General features: G+C 40.1%; 1 protein-coding gene across 6 annotated transcripts in view; it reads right to left on the reverse strand.

Moving 5' to 3' along the window:
- Positions 1 to 16651, reverse strand: part of TANC2 (tetratricopeptide repeat, ankyrin repeat and coiled-coil containing 2) — a 358004-nt gene extending 341353 nt beyond the window's left edge. For all 6 annotated transcript variants that reach the window (XM_059909100.1, XM_059909099.1, XM_059909098.1 and 3 more), the window contains exon 1: positions 16191 to 16651. The gene's annotated coding sequence lies outside the window, so the exon portion shown is untranslated. The remainder of the gene's footprint in view (positions 1 to 16190) is intronic.
- Positions 16652 to 23062: the final 6411 nt, after the last annotated feature.

Here is a 23062-nt window from a genome sequence, read left to right on the forward strand (position 1 = left end):
AAAAGGGAACCCCCTTGCACTGTTGGTGGGAATGTAAATTGATACAGCCACTATGGAGAACAGTATGGAGGTTCCTTAAAAAACTAAAAATAGAACTACCATATGACCCAGCAATCCCAGTACTGGGCATATACCCTGAGAAAACCATAATTCAAAAGGACACATGTACCCCAATGTTCACTGCAGCACTATTTACAATAGCCAGGACATGAAAACAACCTAAATGTCCAATGACAGATGAATGGATAAAGATGTGGTACATATATACAATGGAATATTACTCAGCCATATAAAGGAACGAAACTGGGTCATTCGTAGAGATGTGGATGGACCTAAAGTCTGTCATACAGAGTGAAGTAAGCCAGAAAGAGAAAAACAAATATCATATATTAACGCATATATGTGGAATCTAGAAAAATGGAATAGATGATCTTTTTTTTTTAAATAAATTTATTTATTTATTTTTGGCTGCTTTGGTTATTTGTTGCCATGTGTGGCTGTCTCTAGTTGCAGCGAGCAGGGGTTGCTCTTCGTTGCGGTGCGCGGGCTTCTCACTGCTGTGGCTTCTCTTGTTGTGGAGCACAGGCTTTAGACGCGCAGGCTTCAGTAGTCGTGGCACATGGGCTCCCTAGTTGTGGCTCACAGGCTCTAGAGAGCAGGCTCAGTAGTTGTGGCACACGGGCTTAGTTGCTCCGTGGCATGTGGGATCTTCCTAGTCCAGGGATCAAACCTGTGTCCCCTGCATTGGCAGGCGGATTCTTAACCACTGTGCCACCACGGAAGCCCTATGTGTCCCTTCTTTTGGGTTGTTCTGCTTTGTATCGTTTTTGCTACAATAAAACTATAATCATAAGTATAGCACTTTCCTGAGTTCTATAAGTTGTTCTAGTGAATTATTGAATTTTAGGGAGTAGTGGGAACCCTCAAATTTGTAGCCAGTTAGTCAGAAGTGAGGGAGACACTTGCAGCTAGTGTTTGAAGTCAGAGTAGTCTTACAGAGGGCTGTGCCCTTAACTGTGAAGTCTGGCCTAACTCTGGGTAGTAAGCATCAGAAGTCATTGTAGGGAATGAACCAGGAGATACAGTCAACAGCAATAATGAGGGGCTGTAGTAAATAAATCTGATGACATGAGATTCAAAGGTAGAGAATTTTAGGAAAGAGAGAATGATTTGAATGCTGAAAAGGGGAATAAAGAGAACATCTACTCCATTTCCAGATCCAGTGGTATGAGGGTTATGTAAAGAAGGAAAGGAAGAGGGCATCACTTGAGAGGGCAAAAGGGGAAGCAATGTCCTCAAGGGAGATAAAATTCCTAAGGCACTACAACTTATAGGCTGGAAAGATGAGAAGGCATCAGTGAAAGAAATTCACTAAAATGGAGTATCCATGACATAGAATAACCAAGAGATAGTGGCATCTTAGAAGCCAAAGACTTTCCAGGGGAGAGAGTAACCAACTGTATCAAATACCTCAAGCAAGATGGACACTAAAAAACAACCAATGGATTAAGCAATGTGAAAGCCACTAATGATCATAATAAGCAGTTTCAGTGAAATGGTAGGAGAGAATGCCTCGTTGGAATGGGTTCAAAAGAGAATGGAGATCTGACTTTTTAGCACTCTGGAAATCAACTAAAGGCATACAACAAACTAAGAAGTATTCATTCATGCAAACTACTTAACATTGGATAAGAGCAAAGCAAGCCTGTGGCATCTTTTTGCCTGTGACTACTCTCATTCCTCCCAAAAAAGGACTACTGCCTCCAACAAGCAGCATTCAACCATGGTGGGGAAGGCCATGAAAACCAGCAGCTTTGCTGCCACTGCCAAACAGGACTCAACTGGTAGCACTGCCAATTATAGTAGCCATCTCAGTGGCAAGTGAACAGGAAGGGCCGGTATCTCCAATTGCCTGAGGTTGTAGTCCTGTTTGGAGCAAGCAATGGACTAATGGACTATCTGGGGATTTAAGAGAAAGCTCCAGGTGGTGAGATAGCCATAGGAGGTTGATAATCCCTCCTCATACCCCAGGTAATGATTTTTTTTATTGTGCCAAGACAATTCAATGGAAGAAAGAATAACCTTTTCAATAAATGTTACTGGGGCAACTGGATATCCATACACAGAAAAATAAGCTTAAATCCTTGCCTCACACCACATACAAAAATTGACTTAAAATGGATCCCAAACCCAGCAATTCTACTCCTAGGAATCTATCCAACAGAAATTAAAACATATATCCACACTCAAAGCTTGTACCTGAATGTTTATAGCAGCACTATTCATAATAAACAAAAACCAGAAACAATCCAAATGTCCATTATTTGGTGAATGGATAAACAAAACGCAGTATGTCTATACAATAGAATAATATTCAGCAATAAAAATCAAGTACTGATACATGCGCAACACGGATTAACCTCAAAAACATTACACTAAATGAAAAGACAGAAGCAAAAGACTGCACAGTATAAAACAAAACTACATATTGTATGATTCCATTTATATGAATGCCCAAAGGCCAATTTATAGAAACAGAAAGCAGATCTTTCTGTTGCCTAGGGATGGGGCTGGGAATGGAGACTGAATGCAAATGGGCTCAAGAGAATTTTGGGGGGTGACGGAAATACTGTAAAACTGGATTGTGGTGATGACTGCACAACTCTATAAATTTACCAATAATCACTGAATTATGCTGTTACAATAGCTGAATTTTGTTAAATGTAAATAATACCTCAATAAAGCTGTAAAAAAGAGAGTTGGATAAGGTGAACAAAGAACTGTTTTTGTGGAGTCTGGTATAAATGAGATAAGAAATGGGGTGGCAGCTGGAAGGAGAAGTAAGGTTAAGAGAGAGTTTCTTTAAGATGAAAGAATTATCAATACAGTGTTTTTATTCTGTTGACAGCAATCCAGAAAAGGAGAGACAGAGAAGAATTACAGGAAGAATGTCCTTGAGAAGGCAAGAAGGGGTGAGCTCTAATGGACAATTGGTGGGAATGGCCTTCAAGAGAGGAAAAGACAATTAATTCACAGTAACACTGGTATGCAGGTGGTAAGAAGATTATTTCTGTTTTCTTAGTAAAATAGAAAGTAAAGTCACAAGCTGAAAGAGAGAAATGCGGAAAATTTCGGTGCAAGGGAAGGACAGGATCATCTAAGTGAATAGGAGTATGGAAGAACTAGAGTAATACAGTAGGACAGCTTGGCAGCACTAAGCAAGGCATTTAAAGTCATTTGGTACTGGCCAAGAATTTAAAGTCAACACAGTTGTTCTGTTCCAGCCACATTCAGCTACAAGTATACAGGTGTAACATAAGTAGACTTAGTTTTAACCAGGCAAGAACAACCAAGGAAGAAAGGTCAAATCAAGGGGGTTGAGGTAGAGGCAGGAGAGCAATTGTAATGATGGACTATGGGAATTCAACTAGTTTAAAAAAAAAAAAAGTGAGGACATGAATGCACTGAAGAACAGTTGAAAAGGTGGTAAATTAAAAGGTCCCTGTGAGATCAAGGAATGAAGGTTGTTGGGTACTAGAAGAAATGAGCCTGAAAAAATGGAGGTGGTAATTGGAGAGTAAAATGCCAGAAATTGATATTATAGAAAGTTGTAGTTTTGGGGTAATAACAAGTTCTAGGGCAGTGTCTCTCAATCCTGGCTGCACATTAAAGTCACCTTGGAAAGCTGTTAAAAATATTATCCCAGGCCACACCTCAGACCAGGCAAAACAGACTCTCTGGGAGTAAGTTCTAGGCATCTGTAGTTTGTCAAAGCTCCCCAGTTAATGCAGATGCACTGAGAGTTTAAAAACATCTGCACAGGACATGCCACAGAAGTGAATGGCTGAGTGGAGGAGAGGAAGTCAAGAGACCAGAATGTCAGAAGGATCATCTGCATGAATACTGAAATCGCCAATAATTACAGCTGGAGTAGTAGGAAACTAGCAGTGAGCCCAGAAGAAGTCTAGAAGCAAATATGAAAAAGCAAAGAGAATATTTAATCCACCTCACCAGGAGGAACCACCACTTAAGAACTCTCCAGGAGAAGTAAGTGCCCTCAGCAGAGACGTAAGTTTCAGTTAGAGCAAGAAGGTAGTAATGTTTAGAGAAGAGGTTAAAGATAAAAGGGAGTTTTGGAGATGACTGACAATGAGACCCAGAAGGCACAGAGAAGCGTTTCACAATCATAAAGGGATGAAAATTGAGATCAGGCAAGAGAGATGAAGGAAAGAGAAGGTCCAGACGAAACTACTGGAGGAGAATAAAGCCAGGACATCTCAGAAAGCAAGCTGCCATATTTTTTAACACTACACAAAAACAACAAAAGAAAAAGCTCAGTGAAAGAAGCAGTTTTCCTGAACCCAGCCACATTCTAAAAGATTCATTTAACTAAGTTCAAGGAAAACTGAGTCACAGAAACATATCAAGGTCAATCCCATATAAAGTTGTTACAAGAAAAGAGAGAATATGAAATGGAATAACATCCCTGCAGACAATGAAAGTATGCCAGAAAGACATGCCCACATAACAGATCAAAATTAAAACATGCTATTTCAGAATGAGCTAAAAGACCTTAAGAAAATGACGTAAGACATGAAAGAATAACAAATATAAGAACTATAAAAACTCAAAATGAGATGACATAACTGAGGTAAGAATTAAAAATAAAAGGAAAGACACATTCCAGAAATGAAGACAAGAGTAAATAAAAAGACAGTCCCTTAAGAAAAATAGAAGGTAAAAAAGAGAAAAAAAATTTAAACTCAAAAAAAGAGATAAAAAGGATTTGAGAAAAAGTGACAAATACTGAAGACAGGCAAAGAAGATTGAACATACAGCTGATAGGAACTCCTGAAGAAGAAAATCAAAGCAAGGAACAGAACACAGTCAAAACAATAATTCAAAAACACTTTGATGAAATAAAAAAATATTTGAGACTACATTTTGTTTTTTTTGTTTTTTTTTTTAGATTTTTTTTTTAAAATTATTTATTTATTTATTTTTGGCTGGGTTGGGTCTTTGTTTCTGTGCGAGGGCTTTCTCTAGTTGTGGCAAGCGGGGGCCACTCTTCATCGCGGTTCACGGGCCTCTCACTGTCGCGGCCTCTCCCGTTGCGGAGCACAGGCTCCAGACGCACAGGCTCAGTAGGTGTGGCTCACGGGCCTAGTTGCTCCACGGCACGTGGGATCTTCCCAGACCAGGGCTCGAACCCGTGTCCCCTGCATTAGCAGGCAGACTCTCAACCACTGCGCCACCAGGGAAGCACTTGATTTTTTTTTTAAAGTTATATTTATCTTAAAAAACTTCAAGAAGAAATATTTTTCAACCCCCCCAGTGAGAAACAAATCCTAAAAATAACAGCAAGCATCACCACCTCATTTTCTTTTAGTTATTACAGAGATGCTGAATTATTGCATTACTTGGCCTTTAAAACTTGGATTCCACTGGAGGATGAGGGACAGGTTGGGGTAAACACATAACTCGCAGAGTTGGTTTTCCTCCTTTGTGGTTATAGAGAATTCCTTCTTGTTTAACCGTGAACTCAGCCAATTATTAAGCGTTTAATAATTCATTCAACAAATGGTTACTGGGACTTCCCTGGCAGGTCCAGTGGTTAAGACTCTGCACTTCCAATGCAGGGGGCATGGGTTAGATCCCTGGTCAGGGAACTAAGATCCCACATGCAGCGTGGTGTGGTCAAAACAAAACAAAAACCCAAAAAACAAATGGTTACTTAGCTTCTGGTACGTGTAAAGGGTTTGGGTCAGACACTCTATATAAATGTACACTGCACACTTCTTGCAGTGTACATTTATTGAGACTACATTTTGAAAGAGCACAATGTGTACCTGAGAATATCAACTCAGAATGACCAAAATGATTTTACTATCACTAAACATTAAAGAATAAGAAGAAAAAAAAAAAAAGGGAAAAACTGGAGTCAGAAAGGGAGAAATACAGAACTATACAGATAGGAATTAGACTCCAGAAAATGAGCGATGAACTGGCAGTACTGAGTTTCGCATGATATAAAAAGGATAAAGTGCATAATGAGATTAGACCTGATAATCTCAGGGCACATAAAGGTGGCAAGACTTTTTGTGTAGAAGATAAAGAACGAGTTATTGATACTTAAAAAGAAAGGAGAATCAGACTGGCATCAGACTTATCTATTGCACAAGAAGCTTAGAGACAGTGGTATAAGGTGTCTATGCTGTATAGGAAAAAAAAGGATTATGATTCAAGAACACTATATCCAGCCAAGATACCCTTTACTGATCAAGAGAAAAGAAAGGCATCTTCACTTAAGCAAGGATTCAGAAATTATGCCACTCTGAGGAAATTACTCCAAAATGTTATCAAATGTTTTTCTAGCACCTGTTAAGATAGTCATGGGTCTCTTTTTTCCAGTCTCCACCACTCCCAGAGTTGTGGCTAGTAGTCGAGATGTGGCCAAATCCAATAACAATATCATATACGACCAGTCCTAGAAATGACTTCAGGAAACACAGATCCTAAGGAATGTATATTTTGCCAACAAGCACAACAAGAAAGGCCTCAAAAAGATTCAGGCCAACATTTTCAAGACACTGAGCACCTATACAGAGGCCAATAAGGTGCTCATTAAGCCCAAAGTAATCAAATACAAGATCTTAAAAAGTGCCAGCCCTAAATTGGACAGGCTCACCCATATCATCCATCCCAGCTTCTAGAAGTATGCTTATTTTCATACTGTCAAGAGTACCAGCTTTAGCAACCAAAAGGTGAGAGCCAAGGCCCAGGTTCCACAGAGTCCTCCCAAAGAATCCAGAAAAAAAGGTTTTTGTCTATCAACTCTGAGGATCAAAGAATTCTACAAAACTTAGACTACTGTCTGCAGGCATCTCCTTTTGCTGTTTTATATAAATACAATACAAAGTCCCCCAACTCACCCCAAAAGAGAGAGATAATCATACAGTTTTTAATCTCAAAATCTGTTAACATAACAAATTACGTTAATATTTAACTGTCCTTGCCTTCCTGGAATATATTGTCTTTTATATACACTGCTGGATTTATTTTGCTAATATTTTATTTAGAATGTTTGCTTGTCTACTTATGAGTAAGACTGGACTAATGCTTATAATAGAAAAAAAAAATGAAAACAATCGTAGCATCCATCTGTTGGAGAACAACAGACTAAATTATGGTGTAGTATGCTATGGAATGTTATTCAGCTTTTTAAAATTAATTAGCGCTCCATTTACTAAACTGGAGACAGCCATGACATATTCTTAAATAAATAAAGCAAGTTACAAAAAGCCTATATATGTGTGTATGTGTATATATATATATATATGCTTAAAGGCTTTTGAGCAAAGAGAAAGACGGTAAAAAACTCAACACTCAAAGTGTTGGTTAATGCTGGCTAAACCAACAAGGGAAAAGTGGAGAAGGAAAGGAAAATATTATTTTTTTCTTTATTCACCCCTGGTTTGTTTATTTTAGTGGTTGCAAGCAGAGAGATACTTTTGTAATTTTTTTAAAAAAGTAGAAGCGTGGGGGGGGAGGGGAGAGAGAGCAGTTATCTACTATAATTAATGACAAATTAACATTTGTTAACAACTAATAAATGGCTATCTTTAATACATCCAAAGACAAGATAGAATTACATTATCTAAAACAAGGAGAGGCATCACTATGAAGTTCATTTACTTAAAAATACAAAACAATCCTGGGGCTTCCCTGGTAGCTCAGCAGTTAAGAATCCGCCTGCCAATGCAGGGGACACGGGTTCAAGCCCTGGTCTGGGAAGATCCCACATCCGGGGAGCAACTAAGCCCATGCGCCACAACTACTGAGCCTGTGCTCTAGAACCCGTGAGCCACAACTACTGAGCCCACGTGCCACAACTGCTGAATCCTGCACGCCTAGAGCTCGTGATCCACAACAAGAGAAGCCACCACAATGAGAAGCCCGCGCACCGCAAGGAAGAGTAGCCCCCACTCGCCGCAACTAGAGAAAGCCCGCACGCAGCAACAAAGACCCAATGCAGCCAAAAATAAATATAAATAAATAATTTTTTTTTAAAAAGGTAAAAAAAAAAAAAAAAAAAGAATGGATTAAAAATACAAAACAATCCAATCTGGAACCAAAGTCGCATAAAAGTGGTCTTCCTAAAGGCATTAAGCAAGATGTCTTCAGGATGAACTAGTTTTTATCTTACAACTAGCACAAACTGATCAGTTCAGGGATATTACGATGACCAAGAATAAAACTAAGATAAAGTGAGTCACGTCCATTTAAAGAAAAATAGTCAGTGAATTACTGTTCGCATGATACGTAAACAGATTAGCAGAAATGGGCAAAATGTTACAGAACTCCTCGAAGCTTGGGAAGAAAGTGAGATTTTGATAATTAGCTTGTTATACTAAAGAGGGGCAAACTTCTTTTGATGTATAATTTTACACTGTAAATAAACAAGTCCTTTTTATTAAGCAGATCACAAAAGACAATCAACCACCATGACTGTCACTTACAAATTTTTTAAAAAGAAAAATTACAAAAAGCTAACAACATGGCGCATGGTGGCGGGTGAGTGGGGGATAAAGTTATCAAACAGAGAATGCTTCAGTTATTCACAAAAATGAGAAATGTTTGTAAAAGTAGAAAATGTCCACATGATCAAATTGAAAAAAAAACTGTCAAAGGACTCAATGTCTCAAGAAGTGCTGAGGTTTGCTATTTTATAGAGGAAATCAAAAATTAATTTTTTGCAAGTTTGTGGTACTTAAAGGGAAATAGTGCAAAAAGAAACGCATACTAGGAGTCTGCCTGAGAGTTTATATTTTTAAGTTTACAGTTATTCAAGAACTTTTCCTCTCAGCTCTCATCAAATCCTTCATAAAAGAAAATTTCAAGACACAAAATTAATGAGTAGCCGAATTACCACAGGTTTTTTTTGTTTTTTGTTTTAAATACCTTGCTAGGCTGAAAAGACAAAATAACAAGGAAAAGCTGGGCAGACAATGCTAGTAAAACACTGTGGGGCGGAGCTATGTGAAGCACACATCACGAAACAAATCCAGGACACTTTCCAAAACCTAATAAAACTTACCATTTATTAAGAACTAGACATTGTCCTAAGGATTTTTCACTGGCATTATTTCATTTTATCATCATCGAAACCCTACAAGAGAGGTTTTAGCCCCTCACACAGCTAGTAAGTGACAGAGTGATAATCTCAACCTGTTTTCATGATTCAAAAACTCACAAATTCATGTTCTCTCTACTATACAAAGGGTCTCATGATTGTAAAATTTCAAAAGCTACTTACAACCAAACAACAGTATTGTCACATCCTACAATATAGCAACATCTGAATAACAGCTTCCAAAGGAAGTCTCTCTTCCTCTTTAAATCCCTAAAAAGGAAGAGCTAAGATTCTCTGACGCTGAAGCAGCATTTGAGTGTGTAGTAAGTCTACATCCCACGTTGTCTACTAAAGCTAATTACCTTCATTCACCCTAATTCACATCTTTGGGAGCTCTACAGGATTCCATGGAATTTGAACAGAAACAGAATTCTAGAGTACAAATACCCATCAAGCTTCCTTAGTTTTGCCTTATCAAATTTCAGCAATTAGAGCTAGAAATTGTGGGACCTCACAACACAAGATTAGGAACAAAGGGCTACAAAGAGACTTCCTTCATTTAGGCAGAGGGAATTTACTGAGATGTGAGGCAGAGGCTCCTGTCTAAATGAATAAATCACAGTATCTACACACCCACTCCCATTTCCAAATTTAATAACTAACGAATCGACTTATAAGGCTAGATCCATTGGTGGGGAAAGGGAGTTTCCACAGCAATAAAAAACTGGTGCCATATCTCTTCATGTTGTTCATCTCTATGATCAGATATGTCATCTGATATAATCATATATGATAATGTAAGCATGGTGTTACAGACAAGCATGGCTACCTGGTCCAAAGATATCTGCTTGGAATAACAAAAGTTTTCCATTACTATTGCTCACATACTTTTCATTCTGAATTTTATGTCTGTAGTACTTGCTGATATTTATAAAAAGAAATATATAAGTCACTGTTTTTCTTTTCATGATACCTTTGCCATCTAAAGAAGAAAGTAAAATTTATCAACATTGGCCAGTGAAACTTTAGGAAAGTGACAAACTTTAAAATATTTTTTCAACTATATTTTTCCTAGAGGTAGAGTGAATACCCAGGACACAATTCTGAACTACAAATTTAGTTTTTATTTAAGGAAGAATATGATATGTCTACCTTCAACTGAAAGATTACAGTAGTAAAGGTAACTACTTACACATAGTGGTCAGTAAATATTTAAGTGAAGGATTTAATGTATTAATATACTGCATAAAACTCCCCCAATTTTTCCAACATAACAAATCTAACTCAACTCATATACCTTAAACATAATGTGTCTGTATAATAAACTAATATACAAAAATCAATGTTTTTTTCATACAACCTTTTCTATACAAAATAAGTATATGAGAGACTGAGATCGGAGCAAACAAAGAAAAATGTTCTCTTACATGCTGTGCTCCAAAACCTCTCCACTTGGGATACCTCTTCTGAGAAAAAAAAGTAGAATCGAATAATGTATTTTGGCAGAAACTTCTTCAGTTAGACATAATATGGGTGTCATAAGGAGGCATAAGATGAGCCTGTCAGATAAATCATTACTAAGGCAATTAGATTTTTTAAAAACATACCAACAATATTATTCACTATAACGCAACTATTTGGTTTAAATAACTGACACCAGAATCTCTCAAGTTCTGATCAAAAGAAAGGCATTTGAGAGGTAAGATATACCATGCACTGAATAAAGGCAGAAATTAATATTATGGGGAAGGAAAGGGTAAAGAAAGGGTGTGATTATGACTAACACCAACTTAATTCTTTTGCCTCTTAAACTTAGTCATGTTTACCCTTAACTACTCAAGAACAAACAGAAGTTGAACATAACAAGATACCAGTTGTAATGTGCGGCCCATAAAAAAGCAACTTACCTGATACTTATAACATCCACAAACACAGCTTTCAAATGATTTATAAGGATTCTGTAAATAAAATAAATTGACCTAATAAAAGAAATTTGTTTCCAGAAAAAAATTATGGTATTACAATTATTTACTTAGAGCTTTCTAGAATATGAAAGATCCCTACCAGAAACTTCTTTCACTGATTGCATCCTCAACCTGCTTTAGCCTTCTAAAACCCAGGCCCAAATAGCTCGTTCTCCATCTAATATTATCTTTTTAAAATTTGTTTATTTATTTATTTATTTTTGGCTGCATTGGGTCTACGTTGCTGCACGTGGGCTTTCTCTAGTTGCGACGAGCGGGGGCTACTCTTTGTTGTGGTGCGCGGGCTTCTCACTGCAGTGGCTTCTCCTGTTGCGGAGTACGGGCTCTAGGCTCGCGGGCTCAGTAGTTGTGGCACACGAGCTCAGTAGTTGTGGCTCTCGAGCTCTAGAGTGCAGGCTCAGTAGTTGTGGCGCACGGGCTTAGTTGCTCCGCGGCATGTGGGATCTTCCCAGACCAGGGCTCGAACCCGTGTCCCCTGCGTTGGCAGGCGGATTCTTAACCACTGCACCACCAGGGAAGCCCCATCTAATATTATCTTGACTCGTAAATACTCAAGGTAAAAATATCCTCTAAAAGAAAGAAAAAGGACCATTGGGTGGGGAAATATAGCTGTAAGTCTTTAAGCTCTTCTTGTAACCTATTTCTCTCCACAGACTTTTAGAGATTCATCAAGGTCATGATGTAGTCTCTCGATCACCATACACACATCTCGACTCATTTTTTTTTAAATCGTAAACAATCTTCATCTAATACAAGTTATTACAAAAGATACTACTCAAATAAACCAAGTGGTAGTTTTCATGGTATTATAACAAAGACTAAACTATTTATTTACACAGTGCCTTCTCTCCAAATGACAATCGTATTTGATGACTATAGGCACTCAACAGATACGACAATGCTGAGAAAAAAAAAAATCCAAATAATTAAACTAACTTCCAAACTATTTTATAACATTTGTTACCTTGATCAGACTCGTACTAGAAAAGTAAACAACTATCTGCAACCGCTTATTCTAGCTCCTTGAAATGAAATCTGGGTACCATCAGTAAAAATATTACAGCTAACACTGGTGATCCTGTATAAGTACAATCCAACATAATTCAACTAGTGTGCCCAATCCATACATCTCAGAGATTCAATTTTAATTCTGTTGTAAGAGGAATTAATATGACAAGGAGAGAATTTTGATGCATTCGTTTAATCATACTTGTTCTTCCTTATATCTAATTAGTATCAACTACCTTAAAATTCCCCTTTTGGAAGTACTGGTTTAGTATACTCTTTTCTAGGCCTACTTCCTTCTCCATTCAAAACAATGCACACAGAGTCATTCAGAAAATACTAAAAGAACAAAGGCCTTTATGAGGAAGGCCGGGGGAAGCTAGACAGCTAGCATGGGACAGTAAGAATCAATGACAGAAGAGGGAAATAAATCTACTACTGTTTAACCATGTTAGTAAAACTTTATGATAAAGATGCAAACAACAAATTAGGTTTTATAAGTATGCTAAAATGAACCATCAACCAATATAAATACAGAGCACGATCTGAGTCTATGATGATTTATTAAATAAACTAAAATATATAAACATACATGAATAAGTCTTAGCTATAATCAGTAAATTGCCTTATCAACCAATGTATGTAAAAATGAAGGAAGTGTTTGATTACATGACATATGTGATTCACAGAATGGCACAAAGTTTGACTAAGAAAATAAATGTTAGGTATAGAAGGTGATATTCCATTTCTTAAACTGGGTGGAAGGTATATAAGTGTTGGCTGCATTATTAGTCTTCTATACTTTACACATTTTTATAAATATTATTTCATATGTAGTCGATATTAAACAATGTTTAAGTGCAAGAAAAATCTGAGCAAATATTTGTTGGAAAAAAGAGGTAAAAAGTACATATACATCTAATCCATTTTTGCTAATTATTTTTTTAAATAAATAGAGATCATAGGAACTTCCCTGGCGATCCAGTGGTTAAGACTCTGCGCTTCCACCGCAACGAAGAGTAGCCCCCGCTCGCTGCAACTAGAGAAAGCCAGTGCGCAACAACGAAGACCCAACGCAGCCAAAAATAAATTAATTAAATAAATTTTTTTTAAAAAGTTTATTATGAGGTTAGCTCTATTTAAAAAAAAGAAAAAAGACTGCGCTTCCACTGCAGGGGGCACGAGTGTGGCCAGTAAATAAATAATTAATTAAAAATTTTAAAATAGAGATCATAAAAATGTAAGTAGGTAGGAACATAATTTTTCTGTAGAAAACAATTTCTATAGCTCTACACAGAGATCTATATATTATTTCTTTAAAAGCACCACTAAACCTTTCCTGCACACTACGTGTACATACACACACAGACATACACACCAAACTACCTGAAAGTAAAACTTTCTACCTCCAAAGATCCCCCCAAAACCAACCTCCATCACAAATATTACCTTAACCACATAAAAAGTACTGATACTCCTCTACTCATAATCCCAGAAATAAATTACAAAAATAAATTCCTAAAGAGAAATGTTCATACTGTAAGTAACTGTATTTTTGGTGTATTTGTAGGCTTAGCATTTATGTGTCTTACTACCTACTTGGGCCTATCCACATCTTACAGTATTTGCTTTTTCATGATGGGCACCTGCATTTTCATGATGTGCGTCAATACTAATTTGATTGAGGGCAGTATAGTATACTTACGAAGAGCACAGAGTGTGGAGCCAGTGTTCCTGAATTGGAACTCAGCTCTTCCACTTGCTAACTAACTAATCTATTTAACATCTCAGTGTTTCAGTTTCTCATTTGTAAAATGGAAATAACAGTAGGGTGTTGGAACTGATTAAAACCTGTGTAGCAGGACTGGCGCAAAGTAGGTGCTATGTAAGGGTGAGCCATTACTACTAGCACTACTAGTAGTACCATCTTCCCAAACATACTGAAAGCATTCTTAGCAATTTGAATTACTGGCTAAAATTAGATACTATTAAAAATAGACATTAAGCCTGAAGCCTGACTGACAGTAAGTTTAAAGCCCTGCAACTCTGAATAGGTGATTATAAATCTACATAACCACTCTATCAAGAACAATCTGGGGAGAGCGGTTTTCCAAAGTGCAACTATCAATTTCTTCCCTTACACAAGGGGGCAGTGATAACAAGAAAAGAACTGGGCTCTGTGACACCTCCTCCTACAGACAGTAGGGGGTGGCAGTACATATGGCTTACAGTCAGAACAAAACAGGAAGACCCAACAGAATTGTTCTTTCTTCTCCTCAGGCCCTCTCCTCTATGTTTTAGGCCCAACACAGCCTCAAGGTGAGAGACATATCAACAGAAAAGACTAAAACCCAAAATTAATCACCAAGGAAAATCCAGTTTTGTCTTTGAAGCAAATGATCCCTCAATGGCTGAATCTGGATCCAGGAGGAAGCCAATCAGTACGAATGTTAATTATCTGGCAAATTACTTACTGTTCTTCTTATAAGAACAACATTCAGGCAAGTAACTCCGTTTCTCTGCAAGAATTGTAACATAAGACACTAAAATCTCATCAGTAATTAACTATACCCTAATGAACACATGCCGATATTTCTGCTTGTTTCATACTATACAGACATATACTCACTGAATGTATATAAGTTATATTAAATAGCCCACGGAGCTGTCTTTTGTTACTTCTGAAATTCCAGCTATGTTCTGACAATCCTCTCAAAACACAGATGTTCTTCTTAAATGGAAGTCACAATGTTTTGCAGCATGTGGGTAATGATATATATATACATATATATATACACACACACACACGCACACAAATAGGGAGAGAGAGAGAATAAGAATATTTAATATTTCATTTCTGTGCTCACATTCCTTATATGATCTACCTGGGAAATGCTGCAAGAAGCGCTCCACTGACAGTATACATGTTGTTGCTTTTTATGCCACATTTACTGTATTCAATTTTTTCCCTATTCTGCCACCCCAACATCAAGAATATTTCACTACCGTCATTCACCGTAATTAGCCATTGCAACAGCTTTTGGCTTCAAACCCTCAAAATGCCTGAAAATTTATCCCTTTTGTTCACCATATTGTTTTGTTTTCCTCATTCCAGAAATTTTCACCTGTATAAAAATGAAGACAGGGGCACCTATGAAAAAACGTCCTTTTGCCTGATGGTCTTGAACTCAGAATTATGGTCAAGATGTGGGGTGGGTTTTTTGTGTGGTTTTTTTTTTGGTTTGTTTTTTTCCTTTTCCTGGAGAGGAGCAGAGAAGACAGTGCAAGACACCCAAAACACCAAATCTTCTTCCTAATATTAATTACCATGGTTTATGTTTGGTGAAAACCATTTTAAACATTCCACACCTGGAATACAACACAGGATACAATTATATCAGTGCTCTACACGCTGACGGCAAACCCTGGAATTATTTAGCCCCATTTTTTCTTTCCCATCTCACAACCAGACACAATTTGCTTGTTTCTTTCACGTGGGCACTATCTCTATCTCAAAAAATAGCGTATCATAGCTCCTCTCGATTCCCTGTGTTAAAATATCTAGCTATGAGCCTTATTAATCTCTTCTTAGACTACGCCTCCTTTCCCAGAGAAATTAATAATATCACTAATAACACTTCTACCGTGAATTTCAACGCCACACAGGCCAACTCACCCTGTGCCTTACCTGGCACATTTCACAACTACTTTCATGCTGCATTCAGGGGGCACATTTTACAACTCGTTCTGCACCACATTCCCTGCCACGTTTAGCAATCTGCCTCGCATCTCCTCCTGGGTCCCCGTCATCCGGAGACTCTCTCGGTACCAAATTCCATGACACCTTCGGTGACACCGAAGTGACCGACCCCGGACCCATCCGAAGCCGCCCCGAGTGCCACATTTGGAGCCAACCTTCCCCACGCCCTGGACACCAGAGGCACTCCACTGCCCATTTCGCTGCCTCCCCGCTCGCCCCCGCCCCTCTCCCTGGAGCCCAGGCGTCGGAGGCGAACGCCGCTGTCACTGAAGCAACCTTCCCTTCCCGGGCTCCCGGGGTCTCTCACCTGCCGCTCTGAGGGGGGTTCGCTGCACCTCGGGGTCAAGCCCGAGTCCCCGGGGTCTCCTGTGAGGACCGCGCCGCCCGCCGGCGCCGCCCGCGATCCCAGAGCACCTCGCTGCGCTCCGACGCCCGCTGTGGGTCTGCGTCCGGGAAAGGCGCGGCGGGGCCTCCCGGCGGCTAGCGCAGCCCTCGGCGGTCCTCCTGTCAGCGGCGGCGCGGGTGCAGGCTCTCGCCCAGCGCGGCGGCGGCGGCGGCGGCGGCGGCGGCGGGCAACTTGCTCCGCCTCGCGCGCTGCACAGCCAGGAGGTGAGCGCGAGGGGGATGGGAACGGGGGCGGGGCCGCCCGAAGGAGGCACGGAGGGCGGCGGCTGGAGGGCAGCGCTGGCGGCCCCGGGCCCGGCACTCAGAGCGCTCGCAGCTTCAGCCGCCGAACGGGCGGCTCGCACGAGGCAGCCGTGCAAGCGGGCCCCGCCGGAGCAGCGCACCCAGCAACCCGCGCCCGGCCGGCCGCTCGCTAGCGCCGCCGCCGCGCCGGGGGCGTCGCACCCTCCGAGGCCGCCCGCAGCCCCGCCCCCTCCGGGCCGGGGTGGGGAGGAGCGCGAGCGCGGAGGGAGAGCGCGTGCGTGGGAGCGCGTGCGTGGTGGAGCGCGCGCGCCCCCGCCCCCTCCACCGTTTGGGGGTGGGGAGTGGCAGGGAGAGAGAGAGAAGATCGAGCCCTTTTCTCCGCCGAGAGGTTTGGCCCTGGCTCTGCCTCTCTGTGAGGTCTGGGCATTTCTGTTTCCTCAGGGGACTTTGACTGGTGGGGTCATCGGCATTCAGTGGGGAAGAGGGGAGGGGAGCTCAATAGCAGACAAGGCCCTGGATGATTCGGCTCCGCCCCCAGGGTGATGTCACTCTCGAGGTGCTGCTGCTGTCACGTGCGCCCACTTCTGGGCCTGTCCTGCTGCTTTGATGGCCAGAACGTTCCTCTAGATTTTCCCCACTTAAGTCACCTCATACACATATCACTTCTAGAAGTTTTCGAACCCTACAAATGTCAGTTATTCTTTCCCTGATGCTCATTTGTAATCTGTAGACTGCTTCAAAATGCCATAGTTGGCTGGTGTAGAAAACAGAATGAAGTGCAAAACCAGGAATGGGGGGATAGTGGGGAGGGGAGAGAGAGAAGTGAGAGCTATTATCTAGAATCATTGCTGAAATTCACCAACCACAGCTTGGGAACCTGAGGTGAAGTTGTGACGCTGCTTCTGTCACTGCCAGGTTGGACAAGAAGTAATGTGATTTTAAGAGCTAGTTGGCAAGGCACGGAAAGCCACCACAACGAAGCCTCCTTGAAGGTCATATTTCCCTCACTTCCCTCCACCTAGATCTTCTTCCCCTTTACTCTTCCTTTCCCTTGCATCGTAGAACAACAAGTCAACTGTGGAAGATATCTGCACATAAATTTGTTCGTGTGCTTTAAGATGATGCAAAGCAATCACTGTTACCTACTCTGCCTGGCTAGCCTTTCTTCCGTAAACTGAGATGACCTTTCGTGGTCATCCATTCCTTAATGAGACACCATGATTGGAAATAGATACACCAAATTATTTTAGTCAAGCAACCTGTGTCTGTGGTGTTTCTAAGAGAGATTTGATAACAGTCCTTTAATCTACTGCATCCAGGATTTTCTTTGTGTTTTTTTCAAAATTAGTATTAATTTCAGAGTAATGCAGGAAACTGAATATGAAGCCATTTTGTAACAGCTAGTCTCTACAGTGAATTCTTGAAAAGTCAGAGCTAGAGCAGCTTTGAATACTACAGCTAAAATGGCAAGATGAAGGATTGGTCTATGGAATCTTTTGGTTATAACTCCAAAAAGTTAGATTACTCCAACTAAAACCTATTTATCTATGGTGATAGAGGCAGAGTAGTGATTACTTTGGAGGAATTGAATGGGGGGGGGGGCAGGAGGGAGCCTTCTGGGTTGCTGGAAATGCTCAATACCTTGATCTTGTTAATGATTACAAGGGTTAATATATGTGCAAAACGATTGGTGTGCTTTACTCTATCTCAATTTTTAGAGTTTTTAAAAAATTGTATACACAAAAGAGGCATTACAACGTCATCATGATTGGAGTCTGGAAACCTAGATTTGAATCTCAGTGTCACCTACCACTTACCAGCCTATGAGACCTTGAGCAGGTCTGAGCCTTCTTTTTCTTTATCTATCTAATATGGGTGATGTTACCTCACAGGATGGTTGTGAAGATTAAATGAAATTATGTTTGAAAAGTACTTATCACAGAGCCTGGTGTATAATAAATGCTCAGGAAACATTAGCTATTGTTATGCTATTCTTCTTGCACTCAAATTTACCTTATTTAATTCTCTTCTGGTCTTTTTATTTATTTTAAAGATTACTTTGATTCTGAGCCTTTGCCTGTGAGTTTCACTGAGCTAATAACATTCCTTTCCCTAAGAAATAACACAAGGCGGTCAGGGGTGTAACGTGTTGGTTTTCAAACTAGTTCAGGTGGTGATACTTAGAAATTATGGTGCTCATTGTGGAACACCATGAAATATTGTTAGATTGAATTCTGCCATATGGACTTGACACAATTTTACTAGCACTAAATCTGGCTACATTATGTTTATGCAGATCTCCCACATATTAAAAAAATGTATTTTTAAGAAATAATATGTCTGTGTTTTTCCTATAAAATTTGTTTGCAACTTTTCACTAGAAAGTACCAAAAGTTTAATAACAATTCACAAAATGAAAACCTTTAAATCCATTCTTCCTGGAAATTAGAAAAACACTGTAACTGTTCAATTTTAGCAGCAGAGCTCTTTATTGGATTTTCCCACAGTAAACTCTAATAGCTGTGACCCACAGGGTCTCTTGCTCTGATGAAGTGAGTAGCTCTGACTCACTATCCTCATCATACTTCCAAAGATCCGTCTCCATTTCTTTCAGCCAACCTTTCCAAGATCCCATGTTCACACTGAGCAGTGCCAGTGCCCACTGGAATGAACTTACTGCTTCGCTGTTTCGATCATCTAACATGATGCTACTTAGCCAGTTCTCTTCCACATAGCTCTGCTGTTAAGTCTTGCTATTTGCTGCCACACTCTTAACTTTGTGGAGGAAACAGTCTGTCCCTGACAGAGGTAAGGGTGAGGTACGGTAGGGATGGAAAGCAACAATGTAGAGAGAAGCCACCTCTGTTCTCAACTCCTCACCCTGATTTCCTTTTCGGTCACTAATACTTGAAATCCTGAGAATGCTTTTTTTTTTTTTTTTTACCTACTAAAACTCCATTCTAGTCAAGATGATAATTTAGTCTGTAACTTAAACTTGGAAACGTAATTTATGCCATGTAAGAGGAACCTGTAAGCAATTGTCCGTAAAGTGGCCCAACCATACTCTATACCTCCCAACTTTTCAGTGCCATCTATACCATTCAAAATGACCTTCCTTGCTTTGTCAACTCTGCACAATCACTCACCTCTGCATATGGCATATGCCTTCCCTGGCACCTCCAAGTCTCTTAAGTAAAGCATCGGGGCCACCTCTCTCTCCCTACTGAATAAAGAGTCATAACATCTACCATTGATGGATTGCCTACTGGCTGCAAATACTTTACTAAATGCCTTGTATATACTACTTCATTTAATTCTCACAACATCCTATCAGGTAAGTTTTTGGTTTTTTTTTATTTTATTCATTTGTTTAATTTTTGGCTGCATTGGATCTTAGCTGCTGCACATGGGCTTTCTTTAGTTGCAGTGAGCAGGGGCTACTCTTTGTTGCAATACGCGGGCTTCTCATTGCAGTGGCTTCTCGTTGCGGAGCACGGGCTCTAGGCGCACAGGCTTCAGTAGTTGTGGCACACGGACTTCAGTAGTTGTGACTCGCGGGCCCTAGAGCACAGGCTCAGTAGTTGTGGCACATGAGCTTAGTTGCTCCGCGGGGTGTAGGATCTTCCCGGACCAGGGATCAAACCCGTGTTCCCTGCATTGGCAGGCGGATTCTTAACCACTGCGCCACCAGGGAGGTCTGAGTTGCTTTCTTATTTCTTAACAAAGACAAGCAATGACGTGAACTCTAAATAGACGTGTTGCAAGTCGAAAAAACAGACCAGCAAGCAACAGGTGTGAATGAACAGAAGAGTATTTACTAATCAGGGGAGAAAACATCAGTTGGTAAGAGGTTGGAAAGGTGGGACAGGACTGAACTGCAGTGGGTCCTGCCCAGGAAGGGGAACACCCTGGAGTCTCTGAGCAGAAGAATGACAAGAAGACAGTGTTTAAAATATTCATCTCATAGGGTAGATTTGAGCAAGGAGGGACAAGTAATAATGATTTGGGTAAGATACTACTATTACTATTTAAGGAGCTAAAGAAGAGGACAGCTTTAGTCAAGAACTGTGACAGTAGAGATAGAAAGGAATAGTCCCAACAGCCATTGCGTGGGAAGAATTAACAGAACTTTCTGAATAGCTGAATGCAGAGAGAAAAGAACAGTGAGAAATGAAAATACAGCAAGGTGACAAGACTAACTGTCTAGAAGACTGTGGTACCTGTGACAGAAGCAGGGGAGTCAGAGGATTGGTGTTAAGGAGAAGAAAGAGATGGTTTTGGCATGTTTTGTGCTGTAGTAGTTCTTTACTGCTTTACAGTTACAAATCACTTCTTTTGAGAATCTGACAGAATCAATGGATCCTTTTCTCAGGAAAAAAAAATGTATTCGTACTTATACATGTTATACGATTTGTAATGGACACCCATAGAATTGGCTGCTGGAGAGCTCTTGACCCCAGCTGGGCACATTAAAGCCCTTTCTGGAATTTTTGTACTTTATATCCAAAGGATCATGTCAATCTCTCCCTAGTAACTGAAGCAATGGATGCTGTTAGCTGATGTGTTTCCTAACACATGAGCCCGAGAAACGAAGAATGCTCAAATGCATTTGAGTCCAGGATCCTTCACATTCCTATCCTTGGATTCCAGGACATTTCCTAGTCCTTTGTTGAAATTCCTCCATGGTTCAGCTTGTTTGAGCCACATTTCTGCCATTTATATGAGAGGTCTGATTAATTCACAGGTTAAAGGTATTAATTGAAACCCACCCATGGGCTCCAGGTAAGAACTCCTAATTTAAGATAACTTGGAAATACCTAGTAGAAAGATGGGATTTAGGTGAGAAAGGGAAGATAGTGAATACTCAAGGAGAGGGAATATAGCACAGGTGTATAAGAGCAAGGACCCTGGACCCAGACTACACTCAAATCCTAACTCAACTATCTACTAAATGCATGACCACAAGCAAGTTATTCTACATTTCTAGATTTCAGGATACTCATCTGTGGATTGGGGATTAAAAACTATACCTACCTTATAGGGTGGATGTGAGGCTTAGGTTGGTACAGGTGGAAGTACCTGGTCCATAGCAAGTCTCTATGGACTATTATCATTCAATGTAACAGACCTGTACCTAGGCGTTTCACATATGTTATATTATTTAATCTAATCCTCATAAAAACTTTACAGGATCGGAATTATTATGCCCATTTTACTAGATGAAAACATTGTGGCTCAAAATAACTTGCCCCAGATCCCACAGTAAGAGACAAAATCCAAATTAAAATACAGAATATTTGAATAGAAAATGAAGAAGATTTTCATTACAATTAATAGAGCATACTACCTATCCTAAGAATTAATGTGTATATATGTGTATATACTAATTATGTATATATATATTTATTCGGCATCTATCTCATATAGCATCTATCTCATATAGATGCTGGATATATATTTGTGAATTAAATTTATTAAATAATCCAGATCTGTAAAAAAGGGTATGGAAAGAGTGTTCATACCAACATAACCCTTCTAATCCATGTACAGTTTTGCATATTAAAATTAAATATTGGCCCTCTGGAAAATATAATCATTTCTCATGATTTTAGTTAGCCTGAACCACACTTTCAGAGTCTAGTCCACTCTATGTTATGGACAAGCTAGAATTTGTGGACCTATAAAACTGAGGACAAGGCTCTCGACCTAGTTGACCTTTCAACCAAACTTCCTCAAAGAACCCTCGCCTTCTTGCCATGCCCTTTCAATTCGTAACGACTTAAAACTGTGAAAATACATTTACCATTAAAACTCAGACACCCTAGGTTATGGCTGAACCTTGAGAAACACCTTTATTTGGGGAAAGGGAAGTCAGGAAAGGATACAGAGAAGCAAGAGGCAGAAAGCACATCTGTATGTCTGGTACTGTTTTAGACACAGGCCTCTTCCTCGCTTCTCTACAGAGTTTGAAGGTACTTAGTATTGATCATGTAAATTCTATAAAAGATGCTTGGGGGCTTCCTTGGTGGCGCAGTGGTTGAGAGTCTGCCTGCCAATGCAGGGGACACGGGTTCGAGCCCTGGTCTGGGAAGATCCCACATGCCGCGGAGGAACTGGGCCCGTGAGCCACAGCTACTGAGCCTGCGCGTCTGGAGCCTGTGCTCCGCAACAAGAGAGGCCGCGATAGTGAGAGGCCCGCGCGTCGCGATGAAGAGTGGCCCCCGCTTGCCGCAACTGGAGAAAGCCCTCGCACAGAAACGAAGACCCGACCCAGCCAAAAATAAATAAATAAGTAATTTTTAAAAACTTAAAAAAAAAAAAAAAAAGATGCTTGGAAGGGAAAAGGAGGGTAAATAAAGTTCCATTTGGAACTCCCTATAGGTGGACCCCTAGTTTATTCCCTACCCATTCCTATGCAATTTCTCAATACAATCCTGGTAACATATACAAAAGTTGACTATGAAAAAATTAAATGCACACATAATACAAGAGCATTTTCCCCCAAAGAGCTGAAAGCAGTATTCAATTGCT

Source organism: Balaenoptera ricei, chromosome 20 (genome assembly GCF_028023285.1).
Source record: "Balaenoptera ricei isolate mBalRic1 chromosome 20, mBalRic1.hap2, whole genome shotgun sequence".
NCBI lineage: Eukaryota > Metazoa > Chordata > Mammalia > Artiodactyla > Balaenopteridae > Balaenoptera > Balaenoptera ricei.